This window comes from Macrotis lagotis, chromosome 1 (genome assembly GCF_037893015.1).
Source record: "Macrotis lagotis isolate mMagLag1 chromosome 1, bilby.v1.9.chrom.fasta, whole genome shotgun sequence".
Classification (NCBI taxonomy): Eukaryota; Metazoa; Chordata; class Mammalia; order Peramelemorphia; family Peramelidae; genus Macrotis; species Macrotis lagotis.
In genome coordinates this window covers 349,656,785-349,680,875 of record NC_133658.1, presented here as the reverse complement: position 1 = coordinate 349,680,875, position 24,091 = coordinate 349,656,785, and the positions used below count along the sequence as shown (strand labels likewise).

Here is a 24,091-nt window from a genome sequence, read left to right as displayed (position 1 = left end):
AGGTATTATTATTATCCCCACTTAACAAATGAGGAAACTGAGGGGAAAAGGGATTTTGTAACTTGGCCAGGGTCACATGGCTAGAAAACATCTAAGATAAATTTCAACTCAGGTCTTCCTAACTTCAGGTCCAACTTGTTATCTACTGTGCCACTTAGCTGACCATCAAATGAAATTTTGTAGAAGAGCATTTAGAACAGTGTCTGACTTGGTTAGGTACTCTATAAATGATTTCCCCGCTTCCTACTCTTCCTTCTGTTAAGCTCCATAAGAGTCTATTTTCTAGTACTTTAATTTCCCAAAGTGATATTATTTTTGAGGAAAGGGACATGAAAATTTTCTTCCATGCATTCTTTGGCAAGTCACAACATATCACTAAATCTCAGTTTTGTCATCTTTAAATTGGAGGTGATAATACTTGAACATCTACAATGTGGTATTGTTAGGAGGTAAACTTGGTGATTTCTAAAGTACTTTTGAAATGTTAATTTTTGAATTAATGAGATAGTTGTGAAATACTGAGTATAAACTTAAGGTGATCAGAGTGAAGCAATCAGGTGCTGCCCTCCATTGGCCTACAGAAAGGACAGTGTATCATCATAACAATTATCCAACTGTTGAACAATTCTAATAAGAAACAATCCCTTACTTGGAGTTGAACTCTTATTCTTTGAAATTACTACTCTTTGCCTCTAGTTTTGACCTCCAGGACCAAGCATAACAAATATAAGCCCCTCCACCTTCTCCCCAAATCCTATTCCATCCCTAGTCTTCTGTGGATCATCTATAACCTGAAAAGGCAAATTTATTCTCACAGGCAAATAACTCATTGGAAAAACTTGGTCATGTAGAAGAGATATTAGATTTATTCTACTTGGCCTCAGAGAGTAGGTCTAGGAGCACTGGATGAACATTTCAGAGAGACAAATAAGTCTTACATCACCAAGATCCTGCTGGATAACTTTATCTGGGACATCTCAACAAGTCCAAAACAAAAGTTTTAGATTTTCCCAAAACCTACCTGTCTCCAATGAGTCTTTGTTTTTTAAGGACACAAATCATCTTTCTAGTCATATGATGACGTTGGTTTGACCTTCATTCTTGAAGAAGACCATGATATCAAGGATTCTACGGCAACCACATGAATTGGATTTGCATGAGGGTGCTGTAATATGTCACTGGTCTCAGTTTCTTCTCCAGAGTCAGACCAGATATGAGTCAGGATAACTTTAAATAACCCTAGGTGTGAGGCAGTCAAGGTTAGGTGACTTGCCCAATGTCACACACCTAGTAAGTGTCAAGTGTCTGAGGTGGGATTTGAACCCATTCCTGATTCCAAGACTGTTGTTCCATCCACTGCACCACCTAGCTGCCTAGTCTTATACATACTTGACTTTTCACCCTCCCTTAAGCTCCCCTCTCTACATTCAGTCAATTACTATGCTTTTTTGGTGATTTTACCCACAATTCTTTCATGTCTGTCCCTGTCTCTCTCTCTCCTATACTCCAACTATCCCCTAAATTATATTACAATAGCCTCCTAACTGGGTGTCTCTGCTTCCAATTTCTCCTTCACTCAGTTCATCCTTGATAGTTGCCAAATTGGTCCTCCTATAATGAATATCTAACCATATCACTTTTCCTTCTCAGAAATATTCAACAATTCCTTATTGTCTCTAGGGCAAAATATCAAATTTTAAACAATATTTAAAGTCCTCGTACCACATTTTCTAGTATTATTTTTCTATTACATTTTCTGTTTTAGTAAAATTTGACTACTAGTTATCTTCTGGACATAACATTCTATTGTATCTTATTTTAGAGCTTTTGCACAGGTGATTCCAATGCCTGGGATCATAGATATGTATAAAGCATGGGATGAGTATTCAGGTATAGACATAAGGGAAGGAGAAGGACCAGTGAGGAATATTTCCCCAAAAATGTGTCAGCATTTTGTGTACATCTAACCATTAGATGCATTTTTCCTTATCACCATCTCTTGGACTAGGAGGCCTATACTATAGTGGTGTCATGATTCCTTTTGCATTCGCATTGTTTAGTACAATACATCCTGTATAGAAGATATTTAATAAATGTTTATCAAATGACTGACAGTAGTTTGGCAAAACCATAGGAAATTATCTCAGAATGATGTTTTTTAAGTGCATAAAATAAAATATATAAGACTGCAAATGAAATCAAATAGAGTTATCAAAATATTATAGGAAAAAAAGAAAAATAAGCATATGGACTCCAGGTTAAGAACCCTTTTTTTCTGAGAATCACTAACTTCCTTTAAAGTCAGATACTAACTCCTATGTAATATTTTCTATATCCCTGATATTTTTGAACCTTTTGCCCTCCTACTAAAATTACCTTGTATTCATTTATTAATGTTTATATTGTATCATTCAGTGAAATGTAAGCTTCCTGGAGGCATTTTTTTTGCCTTTATCTATTCCCAGAATCTAATATAATACCTAACTTGCACATTTAAAGGTAGATTGAATCTGTGACTTCATCTAAATAAAGAGTTCCTAGATAAGGTACTTCCTTTACTCATACCAGTTTTCTCTTCAAGATAGCTACTTCATCAAGTTAAATTCTTAATGAACTACTTGGGGAACTGAGGTATTAGATCATTTGTCCAAGGTGACATATCCAAAATGTATTGGATTAAAGAATCTTGGACTTTATTAAAATCATACTGCCTTTATTCATAGGAAATATTTGAAGTTTGTTGAATTAAAGTGGGGAGATTCTACCTGAAAGCCATGTATTCTATTATAGGCATCATCACTTCGAGCTTACCTTTCTTCCAAGACCATCCTAATCTTTTTTCTCCATATCAAATATGCCAAGTACCTTTGACCAATCCTCATATACAGTGCTACATCAGCCCCTTTTCTATACTGGTCACTTTCCTTTGCCACACTTCAGTTCTGTCTAAGATGTGAATTCCCAAACTGGGAATACAAAAGCACGTAAAGATCAGAAAATGACTTAGTTGTAGACAGAGTTGAAGCAGATTTCTCTAACCAAGGACAAACACATGTCACAAGGTCTGCCCTGAGAGAATTAATTCTTCCAGCAACATCTTACTAATGAAAACTAACACAAAAGCCATCACTTCTTTGTCTCCATTGCTTAAATGAACAAGAAGGGCAAAATTAAGCTCCCCATTTGAGTTTCTAAAGCAGACATTCAAGGGCACCCAATAATTGTTGAGAAAACACCTTAAAATATGTCTGAACCCAAGTAGTTTTATGAGGAAGGAATAATAAGAAAGTAAAAAAAAATCATTTTTTATCTGATTTGGAGAAGTCATAGCAACCTATAAGAATTGGGCTTCTTTCCATAAAGAAGACTTGAGTGACAATACTTCATCCTGGAAATTCATTTTGCACTCAATGTGAGAAGGTGCTAAGTGAGTGTGTGTGAAACAATTTGCACCAGGCTTGTATGGTTCTCTCCCAGCTGGATTTTCCTTTTCTTCAATTCTCCAGTGTACCTAACATTTAAGTGTATAAGACTAAAACCTATCTACTTATGTCTTTGCTTCCCTAATCTTCTTCTTTCTCCTGAAAGCCATTCCTTGAAGTCCCTTAATGCCAAAAACCAGAAGCCATCTTCTTGGTGAAGGGGGAGAGAGATAATTGAACGTCAACTCAAAAGTTCTGGGCTTGTTCTGCTTCTTGTTCTTTTGTGAGGCTCAGAGATGTAAATGTATGTGCTCATTGCATATTTCTATAAAATGTGTATATTAGTAACTTTCTTATGTATCTTATAGGGCTGTACCTTATAAGGTTGTACCTTTATAGGTTCTTGTAAACTATAAAATATTAAAGAAAAAATATTAGGAGCCTTAGGAAAACAAGCATTTGTCTAGCCTGAATGAATTACTTATAGACCATGCTTCATTTCTTCTGCTTATACTAAAGCTTTAAGGAAGCAAAAGATTTCTGTGTTAATGTGAGGGGTGGGGCAGGAACATCAGGGACAGTTGATGCCAGGGTGTTCAGGAGTAACAGTGAATGAAATTCAATAGCTTATCCTCTTTGACCCAATTCTTTTCCACATTTACTGCTCTTGTTCTAGTTTGGTTCCTTGGTTAATCTGTTTTGTTCTCAAAGCAATAGGTATCTGAGAAAAGCTAGGTTCTAATTCTACATCTGATTACTCAGTGTATGACCTTGATTAAATCACTTGGATTCCCTGAATCTCAATTTCATTGTCTGTAAAATGGTGATAATTATGTCACTCTCTGAGAAGATAATCGAATGGGATGACATATGTAAAATGTTTGTGAACTTTAAAACAGTGCAGATGGGGAACTATTATTGTATTCAATGAACATTTAAATAAAAAAAAAAATCCGGGATAGGGTAATAACAAAAGACAATATTGTAAATGGTTAAGTCTGGCTTTCACCATCTCATTGGGAGGGCTCCCCATCTTGCCTAAAGAGAATAAGACCTGGAGGGCAAGAGTCTACTATCTGTGATCAAGAGTAAAACACTGAGAAAATCTGTATAGAAGAGAAAGCCCTAGGTGAGGCTGATCTCCTGACTTACTTCCAGTTCAATCCTCATAGCTATCACTTAAGGAAGCAAATCCTGTGAGAAAGGTGACTGACTATGCCCATCAAATGCCACTTACAAGGTAGACAGATTGAACTACTAGGGCAACAGTAGGAAGAGATATCATGCAGAATGTGCCAGGCAAGTCAAACTGCAACCACCACCTCTTCCTTCCATTTAGATCTTCAAGGAAATCACCCAGGACCCTGAACCCAAGAGCATTGGAAATATTACTGCTTCCAGTTCAATGCTGTTAGCCATCATCTTCAATGGTAACCCTTATGGAGAAATTGGGTTATAGCTCCTGCTGGAACTATAACCACAGCCATTGAAGACCCAGAAAAGAAAACTCTTCTTACTGATATCCTTAGCTCTATCAAATGGCTCTACATTAGAAACTGATAGGATTTTATTAGTGGAAATGACACTAAAAAAGAGGCTTTACCATCTGAATTGCTGCAACTCATTGGAACTTTTCATCTGACTTATAGCTGAAAACTTTCATAAGTGTTGTCTCTTCGACTGGAATATGAGGACCTTAAAAGAAGGGACTATCTTCCTTTTCTATTCATATTTCTAGCACTTAGAACAGCATTTATGTACTTAGTAAGCACTTAACTCCATTCATTCATTTATTCATTCTTTCTCTGATTCTTGATACTACATGGCACAGTGGAATGAGCATGACATTAGATTTATGGGAAATGTGTTCAAATCCTAGCTTTTTCATTTGTTACCTATGTGAGACCTCAGATAAATCATTCAACCTCTCTAAGTTTAGCTTTCCCAATTGTAAAACTAGATAGTTGAAAAGGATGACTTCCATTCTCTTTTATCTCTGAATGTGATCCTAGGTTTCCCAGCTCCCTTCAAGAGTAAGTTCAATATTATGTCTGAAAAGAGACCTTTCCTGATTCCTCCATTGTTAGTACTACCACATGCAAACCATAGAAATGAGTTTGTATTTACTTATTTTGTATTTGCTTCACATAATGTTTTCTTTTAGTAAAATACAAGATCCTTGAGGATTAGTACTAACATGCCTTTATATCTACTTGCCTGGCATAATACCTGTATGTGATAGGTATTTAATATATTCTAATGGCATCAAATTGTATTAAATTATAATTCTTTTCCCATTTTGAATCTGTTCTTTCTCTATTGAAGATGCCATGATCCCATTTATTTAATTTACAGTGCACATTCTCAAAATGTTTTTGAAAAATCACACATTATCAAGAGTGTTAGCCTAGAAATCAAGAGTCTCTACCATAGAATAGTACTAGTCACTCCCTTGGGCTGCACTGGTCTTATCTAAAGAATTAAGACGTTAAGGTGTGTGTGTGTGTGTGTGTGGTATGTGTGGGGAATGTTCAATGAGGATTAGCACTTCTAGTGTGAAGACTTGCCAAACCCATTTCAGGGTTACACATTCATTTTTGTTGACAAGCTCACATTCAATTGCCTCTAATATCTATAATCTCAAAAAAATATAGGAAGCACCTTTCTTTGAAGTTTCTAGAGTTTCAAGTACTGTAAATCAAAGAACATATTGAGGGATCAGGTTCTCCACCTCTTTGGAGGTATTTGCTTCTCTCAAGTCCTCTGGTGACCTGAAGCAGTCCCTTTTAAACTTATACAGGACCTTAGATTCTCAGGTCTGCATTCTTCCCTTCAATCAGGAGATTTATCCCTTTAAATATGCATTCCTTAATACAGGCAGTTAAGTGGTACAGTGAATAGAACACCAATCCAGGAGTCAGGAGGACAGGAATTTACATCTGTCCTCAGATACTTACTAGCTATGTGACCTTGGGTAAGTCACTTAATTAATCCTGATGGCCTCATATACAGGGTCATCTTCAGTTGTCCTGATTCATATCTGTCCACTGGACCCAGATGGCTCCAGAAGAGAAAGTAAGACTAGTGACTTAGCACAGTGATCCCTTACTCAAATCCAATTCATGTGCTTGTCATGGTGTCACTTGCTTGATGTTATTATCTTCTTTGAAAAGGAAGGAAAGGGGGTGAAGTCAAGATAGCAGCAGGAGAATAGTCTTTCCTAGGAACTCTCTCCAAAATATTTCAAAAACTTAAAATTATGACTGTAATTTTTCAAGAGACAAAACCCAGAGAAAGATCCAGTGAGGAAATTCTCCAGCCCAAGGTAACCTGGAAAATTGTGTGAAGGCTCTGTTCCATGTGGTTGGAGGGGGTGGAGCTCCAATCTTCCAGGAACAGCCCCAGAGAATCTGGCAGTAGAAGTAGTTTCCTGACTTTCTAACCCAGGGAGCACCAAGCACAACTTGGAAGATTTGCAGGGAAACCTCTGCCAGAGCAAGCTCAAAGCCCAAGCAAGCATGGCCATGGATTTCAGCACAACACAGATTCCAGGAAATGGAAGCAGAGTCTCCCAGTAGGAGCCAATCAGCAGCTACTTCCAGAGTGCTCAGTCCACATAAGGTAAGGGACTGGAGGGAGACTGCTGAAGTTTCTCCTTGGTCTCTGGGACAGGAAGAGCCTCCCATAAGACCTTGAAGGAACTATGGTCCTTGTGGTGGTGTCCAAAAGCTTGGGAAGCATCCCAAAACCAGGGCACAAGCTGGGGAAATGAGTAACAGAAAAAAAGGAACCTGACCATAGACAATTATTTGGTCCCATGGAGGATCAAAACACAGAAGATGAGAAAGTCCAAAACTCTGCATCTAAAGACTCCAAGAAATATAAAATCTGGGCTCAGGATATGACAGAGCTCAAAAAGATTTTGAAAACCAAGTAAGGGAAGTAGAGGAAAATTGGGAAAAGAAATGAGATGCATGAAAAACATGAAAACCAAGTTAGTAGCTTAGTCGAGGAGATCCAAAAAAAATGCTGAAGAAAACAACATGTTAAAAACCAGTTTAGGTTAAATGGATAAAACAATCCAAAATCTTAATGAGGAAAAGAATACATTAAAAAGCAGAATTGGGGGTGGGGTAGCTAGGTGGTGCAGTGGATAGAGCACTGGTCTTGGAGTCAGGAGGACCTGAGTTAAAATCCAGCTTCAGACACTTAATAAATACCTAGCTGTGTGACCTTGCACAAGTCACTTAACCCCATTGCCTTGCAAAAAAAATAAAATAATTTTTTTTATAAAGCAAAATTGGCCAGATGGAAAAGGAGATAAGAAAGCTCTCTGAGGAAAACAAATATTTCCAATGTAGAATGGAGCTAAAGGAATCTGATGACTTTGTGAGGAATAAAGTCACAATAATTCAACACCAAAAGAATGAAAAACTAGAAGAAAATGTGAAATTTCTTATTGAAAAGACAACTCATCTGGAAAAACAGATCCAGAAGAGACAATTTAAAAATTATTGGGTTACCTGAAAATCATGATCAGAAAAAGAGCTTTGACTCCATTTTAAAATAATTTCTACAGGAAAATTTCCCTGGTATCCTAGAAGCAGAGGGCAAAATAGAAATTGAGAGAATACAACTCTCTCCTCCTGAAAGAGATCCAAAAAATAAAAACCCACGAATATTATAACCAAGTTTCAGAATTCCCAAGTCAAAGAGAAAATATTGCAAGCCGCCAGAAGGAAACAATTCAGATATTGTGGAGCTACAGTCAGGATCACACAGAGCTTAGCAGCATCCACACTAAGGGCTCATAAGTCTTGGAAAATCATATTCCAGAAGGCAAAAGAGCTTGGAATGCAACTGAAAATTAGCTACCCAGCAAAATTGATCATCTCCTTCCAGGGGAAAAGATGAACTTCCAATGAAATGGGAATTTCAAATGTTCCTGTTGAAATGACTAGAGCTAAACAGAAAGTTTAATATTCAAGTACAGGATTCAGATGAAGCATAGAGAGGGTGGACAAGAAGGATAAATTATGAGGAATTTAATGATGATGAATTGTGTATTCCTACATGGGAAAGTTATACTGATAATACTCACATGAACATTCTCATTTATTAGAACAGTTGGAAGACAGAGGAGAGAGCTGAATTTGAAGGTGTAATATATTGTAAAGATGGACTCAATGGGTGAAAGGGAAATGTACTGAGAGAAAGAGAAAGGAGAGGTAGACTAGGTTAAGATATTTCATGTAAAAGAGTAAAGATATAGGTTTTCCAATGGTATGGAAGGGGGTGAAGGTGAGGGAGAGTGAAGGAGCCTTCATTCTGATCAGATATGACTCAGAGAGGAAACAGCCTACATACTCAATAGGGTATAGAAATCTAGAAGAAAAAGAAGAGAAAGAGGATGGGGGAGGGGAGGAGTGATGTAGGTAATAGAGAAGAGGATAGATCATGGGAGAGGATAGCCAGATATAACATATTTTCTTTTTTACTTTTTGTAAGGTGGTGGGATTGGGTGGCTTGTCTGGGACCAAGGGGCTGGGTGGTTGCTAGTTCTCTGGGGTGGGATGTAGGCTTGGGACCTCCTGGCCTCAGAGCTGGTGCTCTGTCCATTGTGCCACTCAGCTGCCCCACAGCACATTTTTGAAGAGGGACAGAGTGAAAAGAGAGATAAAATATAATAAATCATAGTGGGGAAGAATAGATGGAGGGAATGACAATCAGAGATCATGGAAAAATATGGAAGCAACTTCTCCGATGGACTTAGGATAAAGAATGTGATCCACCCCAGAAACAGAGCTGATGGTATCAGAACACAGAGTGAAGCACATTTGTTTCTCTTTCATTTTTTCTCATGAAGTTTTTCATTTTTGTCGAGGGAGGGAGGTTTATGTTTACTCTTACACCAAGAATATTTTAGTAATGTATAAATAAATATAAAATAAATGATTGTGAAAAAAATAAAAAACAAAGAGAAAAGAAAAGGAAGGACAGAAATCACCACCACCACTACCATCATCATCATCATCATCTTCATAGTACTGTCACAGTGCTTCAGGACCCTGCCCAGCCCAAATAATATTCAAATGAATGGAAATATTTCATAGTATATACCTCATACAAAGTAAATACTCTGTGAATATGAGACTAACAAGTGAAGGAAAGGCCCCTTGAGGGAGGAGGTACTTTATGTAAACTAAGGATTCTTGGAGGAGGAGACCATTTGGGGGAAGAAGAACAGTCTGCATCAAAAGTATAGTGTTGGGAAAAAGAATGTTCGGAACAGCAAATAGGCTGGTATTTCTGGGACAATAGATAAAGGCAAAAAAGATGAAATCACTGAAAAGATAAGTTGAAGGTAAATTGTAAAGAGTTTGAATTTAGTCCTAAAGAGAAGGGGGAGTCAAAAAAGCTTCTTGAGTAAACAAAATATATTACAAGAAGTTGCATGTAGAATGGATTAGAATTGGAAGAGATTGGATGAAGAGAAATCAATTAAGAGGTTCTTATATTAGTCCAGGTGAGAGATGATGAGGAATTGGACCTTGATGGTTGTGGTATGAGTAAAGAGAAGGGGAAAAAAGATACAAGAGATATTGGGAAGTTGAAATGAACAAGATTTGATAACAGATTAGATTTAGGTTGTGAATGACAGTAAAAATGACCTCTGGTTTTGGACATATATGACTGACAATATGGTGATACCCTCAATGGAAATGGTGAGGGGTAGGATTAGGATGAGATGTGAGTTTAGGTGGAAGGATAATGAATTCTAATTTGGAGAAGTTGGGTTTAAGATATGCTTGGGAAATTCAAGTGGAAGTGCAGGAGGATAAGCATAGTATATAGTTTGGAAACTTCTTGCATAGTTGAATCTATTGGAATTGCTGGGATTATCATGAGTATATAAAAAAAGACAAAAGAAACTAAGAGAGTCCTTCATTGGGGATGGGAAATATTTGATGAACTTTAAAAGTAGACTAAGACAAATTAGTCTACCCTATAGGAAAAGAACAATGGCAATGATGTCATAAAAAACCAGAGAGTAAAGAATATCCAGATGAGAGGATGGTTAATAGCATCCACACTATAGAGAGGTCCAGAACTGAGTGGGCATACTGAGAAAATATTGTATTTAACTTTTTATTTGGAAATAAATATACATTTCATTGATGACCTTGGAGAGAAATGCTTCAGTTGGGTGGTAGGAAACGGAGTCAGGTTATGAGAGAAATTAGTGGGAGGTGAGAAAATAAAGTGAACTAGTATAAACAGCTTTTACCCCTGCAATGATTTCATGTTCCTCACTTTCCCTTCTCATCCCAATAGTTAGACACTTGAATTCTATACTGTCCTTCACTCTTTTTTTTTAAATTATTGAAAGGCAATGGGGTTAAATGATTTGACAAACAGTTAAATAACTATAAAGTATCTGAGGCAAGATTTGAACTCAAGTCTTCCTGACTGCAGGGCAGGTTCTATATCCACTATACTACCTATCATTCCTTCTTGATTTCCTTGCCCCTTTTCTTGTTAGTCATATCATGTCAGTCCTCAAACCTGGATCACTCCATTTGCTTCCTCTGATTTTACTCATAAACCACTTATCTAGAGGAAGTTTTACAACTGTCCTGATTTGATATATTATAAATTCATGTTATCCTCAATTGGACCCTCCAAGGAACAATAAAGTACTTTTTTTCCCTCCCTAATTGAATTTCTTTCACACTCCCTACTCTACCTTCTTCTCAAGCCTCTCATATCTCACTCTACCTCCTTTTTCTTAATGGAGAACTTTGTGTCTTACTTTACTAAGAAAATTGAGGCCAACCCAAAGGAATTTTGTTTTCCCTTTGTTTCATATCAAAACCCTTGAAATTATCTCCTATTCTTTCTTCCTTTCCTCCAATCTTTGACAAAGATGTACTCTTTCCTAGGAAAGCTTACTCCTCAAGATGTGTATTTGATCTTCCCTCCCCTCAGATATATTTAGTAAGATTGCATCCTCAATTATCCCATTTCTCAAATCTTCAGTTTCTCTCTATTAAATTTTTCACTACTGCCTTAAAACACTTAACCAACAAACTCCTGCCTGAAGACATGCCAGACTTATGTTCCAATCTTTGACTCCCAGTAACTTATCTTTGTCCCCAAACCAAACTCCCTCATCCAAACTTCCCCATTTCTTTTGAAGTCACCATCATCCTCCTAGTCTTCCAGGTTTGCAAACTCAGTATGATTCTCAACGTTTTACTCTCCCTCATCCAATCAGTTACAAAATCTTGAAATGTCTGCTTCTACTTCTCTCTTATCCAGTCCTTTCTCTCCATTCACACAACTATAACCTGAGTTCGGGTACTGATCATCTCTCACCTTAAATAATGCAATAGCTCCTAATTGATTTCCCAGTTTCAAGTCTCTCCAGATTCAGACCATTTAACACACAGTTGCCAAAGTAACTTTCCTTAAGCATGTGACTCCCCTACTCAATCAACTTTAATCTCTTCCTATTGCCTCTAGGATAAAATATTATACTCTTCTGTGAAAACCCTTCACAATCTGGCTCCAAACTATCTTTCCAGATGCAATAGATACTACTCCCCCTCCCACACTCTGAGATCCAGCCAAGGTGGCCTTCTTTTTGTTCCTCACACACACCACTCCATTGCCTGTGCCCTTGAGCAGGCCATCCCTCAGGCCAGTGTAATGGATGTCTGCCTCATTGGAGATACTATCAACTTGCTAAAATGTCTTTATATAAAAGATACTAGCCTTCACATGTTGGAAATGCTTTTACCCCATCAGGTCCCCTGCTTCAAATGGTGAGTTCTTTCCCAGAATCTCTATTTGAGGAAATTCCCATGACAGTCATGCACATTGCTGAACACAATTTTTCTCCTTACTCTTTGGATACTTTAAAATAAGACGTTATTGATGTCTTTTGCTTCTTATGTCGTCAGAGTTATTTCCAGTATTTCCCCCCTCCTAAAGAGGGGGAGAATTGTATGGTTTAGAGAGGAAAAACAACACAACTGATTAATAGAGTAAAAACAGTCTGAAAATATGTACTATATATATAGTACCAGGGGACTTTCACCTCCATGGCAGGATAGGTTGTGGGATTATCCTCTCATATCTCTTCCTTGAATCTTTTTTTATCTTTATAATTTTGTTACAGTATCTTTTTTGGAGTGTAGCTGTTCTTTACATTTACATTGTAGCTACTATCTTAGTTACTAACTTAACTTTGGGTTTCTTCATTTGTCATAACATTATTTAGATCTGTCATTGTTCCTCTGTATTCATCACACACTTTATTTTTTTAATAGCAGAATAATAGTAACTTACTTTCATGTACTTACAAATTACTTTTAATTTCTCTCATTTTTTCCCATTGCTAACATTTCCAGAACTGTACTAAACAATAGTGGGAAGATTATTCATCATTAATTCATTTGTTTGTTTATTAGAAAAAAGTTCTAGTGTTTTCTCCATTGCATATGACACTTGCCTTTGATTGTACATGGATGCTTTTACTGATATTTTAAAAAAAGATTCTCTTATTACTATACTTTGCAGTTTTTAGCCTAAAAGAGTGTCATTTTGTCAAAAGTGTTTTCTATCTTTAATTATGCTTAATTTCAATGCTTGTTTTCCTAATGTTGGAATATCCTTGCATCCTTAATATAAATCTTCCTTGATCAAAATAAACAATTTTGTTGAATAAATTGGTGTAGTCTATTTGACAAGATTTTGCTTAAAACCTACTCATTAATTATATTGGCTGATGATTTTCTATCTGTGTTTTTTATTTCCCTGATTTAGACTTTAGGACTATATTTGAATCTTTAAAAGATTCTAATAGGGTAATTTCTCCTTTAATTTTTAAGAATAATTTTTTAATTATGGGAACTGTTAACTATAATTTAAAACTTTAATATAATTATTCTCTGAATCTATCTGGATTGGGAATTCTTGTTACTGTTGTTTCCTTTGGAAGTTCATTTATAGAAAGTTATTTCATTCTTTGAACTCAGGTTATTTAATAACTCTGCTATCTCCATCACTATATGTCTCCTGATAGTTTTAACATTTAGATTTTTGAAAGTATTCCTTTATTTCTTTCATGTTCTCATTTTTTAAACATATAATTATGTGTGAAATGTTCTCAATGTTCTTGTTATTTGTTTCAGATTTGTTGTGATTTCACCTTGGTCATTTGCTATTTATTGATTTGATTATCAATTTTCTTCTTTTAATTGCATTATTATTTTTAAAATTAAAAATTTTATTTTTAATTAAAAATTTTATTTATTTTGAGTTTTACAATTTGTCCCCTAATCTTACATCCCTCCCTCCACCCCCCCACAGAAAGCTATTTGCCAGTCTTTATATTGTTTCCATGTTGTACATTGATCCAAATTGAGTGGGATGAGAGAGTAATTATATCCTTAAGGAAGAAACAAAAAGTATAAGAGATAACAAAATCAGACAACAAAATATCAGTTTCTTTTTCTAAATTAAAGGGAATAGTCCTTGAACTTTGTTCAAAATCCATGGTTGTTTATCTGGATACAGATGGTATTCTCCCTTGCAGATAGCCCCAAATTGTCCCTGATTGTTGCCCTGATGGAATGAGCAAATCCATCAAGTTTGATCATCAACCCCATGTTGCTGTTAGGGTGTACAGTATTTTTCTGGTTCTGCTCATCTCACTCAGCATCAGTTCATGCAAATCCATATAGGCTTCCCTGAATTCCCATCCCTCCTGGTTTCTAATAGAACAATAGTGTTCCATGACATACATATACCACAGTTTACTAAGCCATTCCCCAATTGAAGGACATTTACTTGATTTCCAATTCTTTGCCACCACAAACAGGGCTTCTATGAATATCTTTGTACAAGTTATGTTTTTACCCATTTTCATCATCTCTTCAGGGTATTGATTCAGTAGTGGTATTGCTGGGTCAGAGGGTATGCACATTTTTTGTTGCCCTTTGGGTATAGATCCAAATTACTCTCCCCCGAAAGGTTGGATGAGTTCACAGTTCCACCAACAGTGTAATAGTGTCCCAGATTTCCCACAACCCTTCCAACAATGATCATTATCCTTTCTGGTCATATTGGACAGTCTGAGAGGTATGGGTTGGTACCTCAGAGAAGGTTTAATCTGCATTTCTCTAATAAGTAATGATTTACAGCAATTTTTCATATGACTATGGATTGCTTTGATCTCCTCATTCGTAAATTGCCTTTGCATATCCTTTGACCATTTGTCAACTGGGGAATGACTTTTTTTGTTTAAAAATAACATGACTCAGTTCTCTATATCTTTCAGAAATGAGTCCTTTGTCTGAAACATTAGTTGTAAAGATTGTTTCCCAGGTTACTACATTTCTTTTGATCTTGGTTACAGTAGTTTTATCTGTGCAAAAGCTTTTTAATTTAATGTAATCGAAATCATCTAGTTTGTTTTTAGTGATGTTCTCCATCTCTTCCTTAGTCATAAACTGCTCCCCTTTCCATAGATCTGACAGGTAAACTAGTCCTTGATTTTCTAATTTACTTATAATATTGTTTTTATGTCTAAATCCTGTATCCATTTGGATTTTATGTTGGTAAAAGGGGTGTGAGGTGTTGGTCTAATCTAAGTTTCTTCTATACTAACTCCCAATTTTCCCAGAAGTTTTTATCAAAGAGAGAGAGAGAGTTTTAATCCCAATAGCTGGACTCTTTGGGTTTATCAAACAGCAGATTATTATAATCGTTTCCTGCTATTGCACCTAGTCTATTCTACTGGGCCACCACTCTATTTCTTAGCCAATTCCAGATAGTTTTGATGACTGATGCTTTATAATATAATTTTAGATCAGGTAGGACCAAGCCCCCTTCTTTTGCCCTATTTTCATTAAATCCCTGGAAATTTTTGACTTTTTATTTCTCAGTATGAATTTACTTACAACTTTTTCTAATTCATTAAATTAATATTCTGGAATTTTGATTGGTAGGGAACTAAACAGGCAGTTTAGTATTGGTAGAATTGTCATTTTTATTATATTATCTCTACCTATCCTTGAACAGTTGACATTTGCCCAATTATTTAAATTTGATTTAATTTCTGTGAGAAGTGTTTTATAATTGGTTTCAAAAAGTTTCTGAGTCTGCCTTGGCAAATAGACTCCCAGGTATTTTATATTGTCTGAGGTTACTTTGAATGAGATTTCTCTTTCTAGCTCTTCCTGCTGTATCTTGCTAGTCATTTATAGAAAAGTTGAGGATTTATGAGGGTTTATTTTATATCCTGAAACATTGCTAAAATTGATAATTTTTCCAGTAGATTTTTAGATGAATTCTTGGTATTCTCTAGGTAGACCATCATGTCATCTGCAAAGAGTGAGAGTTTTGTCTCTTCCTTCCCAATTCTAATTCCTTCAATTTCTTTTTCTTCTCTAATTGCTGAAGCTAACATTTCTAATATGATATTGAATAGTAGTGGTGATAATGGGCATATTTGTTCACCCCTGATCTTATTTGGGATGCTTCTAGCCTCTCCCCATTGAATATAATGCTTGTGGATGGTTTCAGATAGATACTTCTAATTATTCTAAGGAACAGTCCATTTATTCCTACTCTCTAGTGTTTTTAGTAGGAATGGGTGCTGTATTTTGTCAAAAGCTTTTTCAGCATGTATTGATATGATCATATAATTTCTGATAGGTTTGTTGTTGATATAATTGATTATACTAACACTTTTCCTATTATTGAACCAACCCTGCATTCCTGGGATAAATCCCACTTGACCATAATGTATTATCCCAGTGATGACTTGTTGTAATCATTTTGCTAAGATTTTTTTTTAATTTTGCATCTATATTCATTAGGGAGATAGGTCTATAATTTTCTTTCTCTGTTTTTAACTCTTCCTGGTTTAGGTATCAGCATCATATGGTTTCATAGAAAGAGTTAGGCAGAGTTCCATCTTCCCCTATTTTCCCAAAGAGTTCATATAGAATTGGAACCAATTGTTCCTTAAATGTTTGGTAGAATTCACATGTGAATCCATCAGGCCCTGGAGATTTTTTTCTTAGGGAATTCAATGATGGCTTGTTGAATTCCATTTTCTGAGATAGTTTAGGTATTAAAGCTCCTCTTCATTTAACCTGAGCAAATTATATTTTTGTAAATATTCATTCATTTCACTTAGATTGTCAAATTTATTGACATAGAGTTGGGCAAAATTGTTTCAAATTATTACTTAATTTCCTCCTCATTGCTGTTGAGTTCACCTTTTTTGTTTATGATAATAGCAATTTGGTTTTCTTCTTTCTTTTTTTAATCAAATTAACCAGAGGTTTATAAGTTTTATTGTTTTTTTCATAAAATCAACTTTTGGCTGTATTTATTAATTCAATAGTAATTTTGCTTTGATTTTATTAGTTTCTCCTTTAATTTTTAGAATTTCTAATTTGGTATTAATTGGGGATTTTTAATTTATTATTTCTCTAATGTTTTTAGTTGCATATTTAGTTCATTGATTTCCTCTTTCTCTAATTTATTAATGTAACCATTTAAAGATGTAATATATCTCCTGATAGCTGCTTTGAGTGAATACCATAGGTTTGGTGTGTTGTTTCATTATTGTCGTTATCTAGGATAAATTGATTATTTTTTTATATAATTTGTTGTTTTATCCACTCATTATTTAAAAATGAGGTTATTCAATTTCCAACTGATTCTGGCTCTATATCTCCCTGGCCAAATATTGCATATGACTTTTATTGCCTTGTGATCTGAGAAAGATGTATTCATTATTTCTGCCTTTCTGTAGTTGATCATTAGGTTTTTATGTCCTTGTATATGGTCAGTTTTTGTATAAGTGCCATGTACTACAGAGGAAAAAGGTAGATTCCTTTCTATACCCATTCAATTTCCACCTTAAGTTTACCATATCTAGTATTTCTAATGATCTATTTATCTCCTTAACTTCTTTCTTGTTTATTTTATGATTCAATTTATCTAGATCTGAAAGTGGGAGGTTGAGGTCTCCCACTAGTAGAGTTTTGCTGTCTATGTCTTCCTGTAGTTCTTTCAGCTTCTATTCTAAGAATCTGGATGCTATCCCATTGGGTGTATATATATTCAGTATTGAAATCACTTTATTATCTATGGTACCTTTTAGGAGAATATTGTTTCCTTCCTTATCTCTTTTAATGCTTTCTATTTTTACAGCTGCTTTGTCTGAGATAAGGATTGCTACCCATGCTTTTTTCACTTCAGCTGAAGCAATATATATTTTGCTCCAACCTTTTACCTTTACTTTATATGAATCTCTCTGCTTCAAATGAGTTTCTTGTAAGCAGCATATAGTAGGATTCTGGTTTTTAATCCACTCTGCTATTCGCTTACATTTTGAGAGTTCATCCCATTCACTTTCAAAGTTATAATTACTAATTCTTTATTGCCTCCATGCTATCTTCCCTCTGTATTTTCACCTTCCCCCCCTTATCCTTATTTCCCTGTATTTTGTTTCTGAATATGACCAACTTCAGTGTATTTGCCCTCCTATATCCACCCCCTTCCCTTTCTTTCCCCTTTCCCTTTTTTCCTTTTTCCCTTCCATTCCTTTTGTTAATTCCCCCTTTTTCCTCCCCCCCTTTCTCTATCCCCCCCTTTTCCCCTTTTAATACTTGAGAGGGTAGATATATTTTAAGTTAATAGAGCATGTGTATAAGTTAACTTTAAACCAAGTCTGATGAGAAGAAGATTCAGGTGTTTCTCATCTCCTCCCTTCTTCCCCTCTTTTACCATAGGCATTTTGTACCTCTTAGTGTAATGAGATTTACCCACATTCCATCCCCTCCCTCCTCCCATCTCCTTCCTGTCCCCCTTTTTAAGGAGGTAGTGTTTTTAAAATCATTCTGTCTGAGTCATAGAAAATTCTGAGTATCTGTCACTTCTAGCTATTTACATTCTATCTAATAGAGTTAAAATTCTTGAGAGTTATTAGTCTTTCTCCCAAGTAGGGTTATTGCCAGTTTCATCCCATTGGCTAGTAGTCTCATGGATAAATCATGAGTGTCCATCACTTCTGGCTAGGTATATTCTCTCTGTTAGAGTTACAATTCTCAAGAGTTATGAGAATATTTTTTCCCCTTGCTGGGATATAGCCCATTTCAACTTATTGGATAGCAGTTTTTTTCTTTACCCCCCCCTTTCTGTTTACCTTTCCATGTGTCTCTTGAACCTCCTGTTTGATGTCCAAATAAATAGCTCTCTAAATAGCTCTTGTCTTTTCATCAGGAATTTTTGGAATTCTTCCATTTCGTTAAATATCCATCTTTTCCCCTGAAAAAGAAGGCTCAGCTTTGTGAGATAGTGGATTCTTGGCTGCATTCTAAGCTCCCTTGCTCTTTGGAATATCCAATTCCAAGCCCTTCTATCCCTTAATGTTGATATAGCCAGGTCCTGTGTAATCCTTACTGTGGCTCCTTCATATTTAAATTGTTTATTTCTGGCTGCTTGCAGGATTTCTCTTTTAACTGATAGTTTTGGAATTTTGTCACAACATTCCTTGGTGTTTTCATTTTAGGATCTCTTTCTGGAGGGGATCAATGCATTCTTTCAATAACTACTTTGCTCTCTGGTTCCATAATATTTAGGGCAATTTTCCAACACTAGATCCTGTAATATTAAGTCCAGGCTTTTTTTTTCTCTTCAGTGTTTTCAGGAAGTCCAATAATTCTCAGGTTGTGCCTCCTTGATCTATTCTCAAGGTCAGTGGTTTTGCTGATGAGATATTTTGCATTTTCTTCTATTTTTTCTATTTTTTGATTTTGTTTAACAGGCTCTTGCTGTCTGGTGAAGTCATTAGTTTCCGCAGACTCCATTCTTTTTTTTAGGGAGGAGTTTTCTTCATTTAACTTTTGCAACTCCTTTACCAATTGCTCAATTCTACTTTTGCAAGAACTTTCCATTTGATGTATTGAGGTTTTGAGAGAATTATTTTCTTTTTTTGCATTTGCCTAATTGAGGATCTGAGAGATTAGTAGTCTCATTTTGTATCTGACCAGTTGTATTTTCCAATGATTTGTTTTCTGGTTGAAAGGTGTTAATTGTCTCTCCCAAATTTTCCAGTTGATTTTTAAAATTCTTCCTTATTTATTCAAGGAAGTCTTTCTGTGTTGGAGACCAGATCATATCCTCCTCAGAGGTTCTAGGTCTTCTCTGAGTTAGGGTCTTTTCCTTCCAAGAATTTTTCTATAGATCCAACTTTCCACTGACCTTTCTTCATTTTGCTAAGATCTTGAGTTGGGGAGGGGCCGGTTCATAGATGTTTGTTGTTGGGATCCCTAGAGGCTTTTCTCACTGAGTGTAATTTCTCTGGCTGGCCAATAGGAGGTGTTGGTTGCTTTCTCTGGAGTGTCTGTGACATAGATTGAGGGAGTGATTTAAGCTATTGAATATTTTTGCCTTCAATCCATGGTGCACTCTACCCTGGGGTGAGGTCATCCCTCTCCCTATTGTCAGCTGGGCTGGCTCTTCTGCTCACTCACCTGTGCCTGGGGCAGAAGTAACCTGTATTTGTGTTTGTTCTGGGAAGATGGCTCACCCACAATGAAGGCTTGGACTCAGAGTTCCTCCAACCAGAGGAGCCCAGGGATGGTGTCCACGGCTCTCCTGCAGCAGAACTCTCCCCCCAGCCCTGTTGGCAAGCTCCAATACCAGTGCCTCCAGTCCCTAGTTGACTCAAACCTTGGCAGTCTAGCTAGCCTGCTGATCAAGCAAGTCAGGATCTCAGGCCCTCAAGCTCCAGGGCTCCAGTTCAGATGCTAATCAGGCTGCTCTGTGACTGCTCCACCCTTTGGGCCCATACTACCCCAGGACCTTGGAAGACAGATCCTAAGGCAGATGTTCTTTCTCCTGGCTTTTCTTTCTGGGTTTTGTGGGTCAGATTTCTGTTAAGAGGTTTGTTTCATATCATAGATGGGGAAAGATCAGGAGACTTTAGAACTGTGCCTGTCTTCTCTCTGCCATCTTTGCTGGAAGTCCCTTAATTGAATTATTAAAAGGGTTTTTTTTTTATCAATTTTGTAACTGTTTTGAAAATAGCTTTTAGTTTTATCTATTGTCCCATTTTTGTTTCTAATTTGATTATTTTAGGGGTTTTGTTGGCTTTCTGATTTTTTGTATCTATCCAATTTGCCAAAATTTTCTTTTTCATTGGTGTGGGTTTGTAAAGATGTGATTTCCCCCCAGTCTTCTGCTTTAGTGTCATCGCAAAAATTTTTATCTGTTTTTTGTGATTGTCATTTTGTTTTACATGGATTAATTGTTTCTATGATTTTTTCCTTGTCTGACTTATTATTAAAGTATACATTTTTAAGCCTTGATTTGAGCTTGTATCTTTTGTTTATGGCTCCTGAAACAAGTATTATTTTTACTGTATTATGGTCTATAAAGGATTATTAATGATCTCTACCTTTTCCCAATTATTTGTAATATTTCTATGCTCTATAGGATACATAGTCATTTTTTATAAAAGCCCCATGTGTAAAGATAATTATTTGTTTTTCTTTCTAGACCCATTTAGAAAATATCTTATCTTTTTACATTAGTTTCTAAAGCAATTTGTTCATATTTTTCCCCCATAGTCTTTCTATTTAATTTATCTAAGATTGAGAGAGCATTTTGTCATAATTGTGTTACTATGTCTTCTTTCAGTTCAGGTGATGTTTTCTTTTTTTCATTTTTAAAATTTTATTTTTTCCAATTTCATGCAAAGATAGCTTTCAGCATTCATTCATTTGCAAGTTTTTGAGTTCTTTATTTTTCTTTCACCCTTTCTTTCCTCTTTCCCCCTCACCATGGCATCAAGCAATCTGATACTGGTTTTACATGGACAATCATGTTTACTATGTTTCTGTATTAGTCATGTTGTAAAAGAAGAATTATAACTAAAGGGGAAAAACATGAAAAAGAAAGAGAAAACATAAATGAAGAATGGGGGGGGGGACAGAGCCAATAGGGGAGGCATGAAGCTAGGAAGCTACCACAACTATTTCTGATACAACTTTGAATGAAGCCTTGAAACAGATCTTAAAACAGAACTCACCAAAAAACAAACAAACAAACAAGCAAATAGTGAAACAACTTTTCAGGAAGATATTTTGAAGAAACTTCAGGAAAAGATCTGTCCAGTGGATAAAAGAGAAGTATGACTCACTCCAGAGTATTAGGGAGAGCTGAGAAACCAATGAAAAGCTTTTAGCCACAGTGCAACCAAGGTCCAGGCAAAACTCTGCTCACAATAAAATCCCAACCCCAGCTCAGGTGGCAAGAGAAACTAGTGCAGCATTGGACACACTAGCACAGGGAGAAAACTAGCAACACCAGAAATGCCAGAGCAGAAAGCCAGGAACCAGAACCCTGGCCCCCAGCAAACAAAAGTTTGGGACTATACATCATATTTCACAGGAACAAAGACCAGTTGACAGAATGACCAAAATTTCAGAAAAGCACTAACCTTTGATAGCTTCCATTCTTATAGGGGTGATAAAAATACCATATCAGAAGAGGAAACCAGTGACAAAATGCCTAGATATGAAGATTTTAATGGGTTGATGAACTAACTGGAAGAATTCAAAAAGTACTTTAAAAATCAAAGAAGAAAGGAAGAAGAAAAATGAAGAAATGACTAATGCAGGAGAATTATGAAAAATTAACATAAGAAAACAATTTTTTAGAAGTAAAATTGAGGGGTAGTTAGGTAGAGCAGTGGATAAAGCACCGGCCCTGGAATCAGGAGTACCTGGGTTCAAATCTGGTCTTACACACTTGATAACTACCTAGGTATGTGGCCTTGGGCAAGCCACTTCACCCCATTGCCTTGCAAAAACCTTTAAAAACAAGAAGTAAAATTGACCAACTGGAGAATAAATTTAACCAACTGGAAAATGAAATAAAAATTCTAACTGAAGAAAATAAAACCTTAAAAACTAAATTTGCACAAAAGGAAATGAATGACTGTGAGACATCAAGATTCAATCAAACAAAACCAAGAGTCTGAACATTTATATTTTTGAAAGGTTTCCTTTATTTCTTTCATGTTCTTAGTTTTTAAACACATAGTTATGTGCGATAGGTTCCAAGGAATAATATATCCAAATTTTGGAATTATTAGCTAAAGGGGAAATTTTTACAAGCAGTCAAAAAGAAGCAATTTAAATACCAGAGAACCACAGTCAGCATAATGCAGGACTTATCAACTTCAACATTAAAGGATCAGAGGACCTGTAATATGATATTTCACAAGGGCAAAGGAACTTGGATTACAACCAAGAATCAACTACCCTGTAAAATTCAACATAGTCTTTCATGGGAAAAGATGGTTTTTCATCAAAATAGAGGACTTTCAAACTTACCTGGTATAAAGACCAGAAGTGAAAAGAAAATGTAATCTTCAAATACAAGACTAAAGAAGATTGTAAAAAAGGGGAAAGTGTTAACTTTTGAGAACCATATTTCTCTTAGGACAATTGAAAGAAACAAATATAGACAAGGTGTGAAAGTACAAATTGCCTGTGATGTGATCCAACTTTTAGCTCTTGAGTGAATTTTGCCTTACATGATTCTGTAGCTCATTTGAATTGTATTTCTACAAGAAACTTGGAAAGAGTGTGTAATATAAATTAACTATAATTGGTAATTTTATGGCTCTTGTGAATCGTATCTCTAATGGCATAATTGTGGGGAGTATATTTGGTTGGACAGAGGCTGTGAATATGAAATGAGATAAGACAATGTTGCTTTTAAATGAATCAACCAATCAATCAATCAATCAACCTTAAGGCTTGTACTTCTATTAGGAGAGAGAAAAGAAGTATATCATGATAGAGGTTGTGGGTACAGAATGGTTTATGATAATCAAGACATGAAAAGAAGAATTATACAAGGAGAAGACAAGATATTAGTGAATAAATAACATGACATGAAGAGGCACAAAGATCTATTAAAATAGAGGGGAAAGAAAGGATATGAGCATTAAGCAAATCTTATTCTCAATAGATTTGACTCAAAGAGGGCATAACATATATCCCCATTTGGGAGGAAGAAGAATAAAAGGGAAGACAAAATAAAAGTAAAGGTAAAGAAAAAAGAAAAGGTAAAGTTAAAGTAAAAGTTAAAAAGAAAAGTAAAAGGGGAAAGGTAGAAGGAAAGGAAAAAAGGCTGTTAGAAAGAAGGGTTGATTGATAGACAGCCATCAGAAGCAAAACATTGGAAAAGAAGGATAAGAGGAAAGGAAAGAGAAAGTTATATAAACAGGGTAAAATATCATGAAGGGAAATGTCATGTTAGTAATCATAACTGTTAAAGTGAATAGGATGTTTTTTCCTTCTTTCTCATGGATTTTTCTCCCTTAGTTCTAATTCCTCTTTCACAACATGACTAATATGCAAATATGTTAAACACAAGTGTACATATGCAACCTTCACCACCATGGAGAGGGGGTAGGGTATGGAAGGTGGTTCAAAAAATGTAGAACTCATGAACTTGCAAATAGATGAATGCTGAAATCTACTTTTGCATGTAATTGAAAAAAATTTAATTTAATTTAAAAAAAGAAACCATGAGGGACAGGATTTCAGAAAAGCCTGGGAAAG

The 24,091-nt window shown here is 35.8% G+C and overlaps 1 long non-coding RNA gene across 1 annotated transcript in view; it reads left to right on the top strand.

The window, feature by feature from the left end:
• Positions 1-24,091, top strand: part of LOC141517761 (uncharacterized) — a 59,420-nt gene that overhangs the window by 358 nt on the left and 34,971 nt on the right. The window lies entirely within an intron of this gene.